The sequence below is a fragment of the Triticum dicoccoides genome, chromosome 7B, assembly GCF_002162155.2.
Source record: "Triticum dicoccoides isolate Atlit2015 ecotype Zavitan chromosome 7B, WEW_v2.0, whole genome shotgun sequence".
In the NCBI taxonomy this organism is placed as follows: Eukaryota; Viridiplantae; Streptophyta; class Magnoliopsida; order Poales; family Poaceae; genus Triticum; species Triticum dicoccoides.
In genome coordinates this window covers 467,889,569-467,891,531 of record NC_041393.1, presented here as the reverse complement: position 1 = coordinate 467,891,531, position 1,963 = coordinate 467,889,569, and positions in this window count along the sequence as shown.

The window sequence follows — 1,963 nt, the reverse complement described above, 5'->3', positions numbered from 1 at the left end:
TGAAGAATAATAACTAACTGGAATCCCCACTCATAACAAGAGAACTTGGCGGACGAAAACTCTGCCGGGCCCACGCTCGCTCAAGATCAAAACGGTTCCACAAATTCTGTTCGCGTCCTAACAACAAATGGCTAAACTACAGAAACTTAGCCACAATTAACGGCAATTAAACACGTCCGCCTAACAACAAGCCACCCAGAATTCTAATCCACCAAACAATCAGCTTTATCGCAGCATGGTTGCCTGAAGAATAATAACTAACTGGAATCCCCACTCATAACAGTTGCCGCAACCAAGTTAAGAACGTCTAATCGAACAACTTACTCCAAGATTAGGCAGACCAAAATAGGATCACCCCAACTTCTATTTTTTCTCCCCGATTCTAAAATAACTCTCATGCTTAAACCTAGACTACTGAGCTACATATGTACTATACAGGAATGGATAGCAATTAGGGATTAGAAGAAGTGGGTAATGGGGAGTAACTCATATCAGAAACAAGCAGATATGAAAGCTGAAGTGGGGAATAGATCGTCTAATGGCGCCGGCTTGCACTTGCAGGGACCAGCCACCGCAGCACTACTGCCGGACCTAGGCAGGGCAGGGTGTGGCGCAGTCGCACGCACAGGGTGGTGGGAGCCACCGACGAGCGAGATGGAGAGGGAGGCGCCGGGCGCGAGGTTGCGACGCACGATTGCCACGGCCCCCAGACGAGTCCCGCGCCCAGCGACCATGCCGAGCTCGAGCGGATCATTGGGCACTTCGGCGACAGACTCGACAAGGAGGGACTAAGAAGATTGGGGAGAGTGCGAGCCTGCGAGACCTCGCTCCGGTGATGGGGACGAAGAGGATGGGCGGCCTGAGGAGGTAGAGAGAGAGAGAGAGAGAGAGAGAGAGAGAGAGTGTGTGTGTGTGTGTTGTGGGCTTGTGGCCACCATGGATAGGGAGCGGTGGGGACTGGGGAGACAGTGAAGGGATAAGGTTAGGGGCAGGTTGGTGAGAGAGGTGAGGAGAACCGAGAGGGAGAGACAAGTGTGCTCTTTTTTTAGCTCTTTTTTCTTTTTTGAGGGGTCATTTCTTTTCTTTTCTGAGTTGGTATTTTAGCCCTTTTGGTCTAAGTCAGATCAGATATAGCGTCCGATGTTGTTCAATTCATTTTTTATCCCTAGCGCTTTTGGTCATTTGGTTTGTATTCAGCATTGGACTTTGTCCAATTCTTTTTTATCAGGTGTGTCCAGTTTGACTATGTGGATGTGCGATCGTTTTATACGGTCACAAGGGATACAAAAAGTATTCATTCACAATCATTTTGAAAGTTTTATAAAACTATTAAGATTTTTATCGGTATTTGTTATTGAACCTATCAAAATTTCATAATCATGCAAGTTGTGGTCTCTGAATGTTAAATTTCATGGAGTACCTACTGGGCGGTATTTTGTCTGACACTCATATTTTGTTGTATAGGATGATTCATTGCCAGCCATATAAAGGTTTTGATTTTGCAATATGTCAAGTTCAGTTCAATTTTATTTATACTTACATTTTCTTCAGCATTATTTTTATGTTAATTTTTAAATTTATGCCATGAATTTGTTTTTTCAGTTTTACAAGTATATGTTAAGACAACTGAACACTTTTATGTTTCGCAGTGAGTGTTTTTGGAAGTGTTAAAGGTCATCAAGAATATTTTATTATATTAACACTTGAATAGGATTATATGACACTAAGATGTATGTAACATTTTCACTCTTTATGATAGCCAGGTGGCAATAAAAATAAGGAGAGAAACAATGAAATCCTTGACGAGGACCTCTAATTCCTAAAAGGATGACCTTCGTATTTTCTTGATTTTACCACCTGCTTGCAAGTTGGAAACTGTGTTCAAATATATTTGTTGTAGGTTGTACCCTAGATGTGTAGAGAATCTTGCCTTGTGCAAGAAAATGTGCATGTAAAAGAGTAA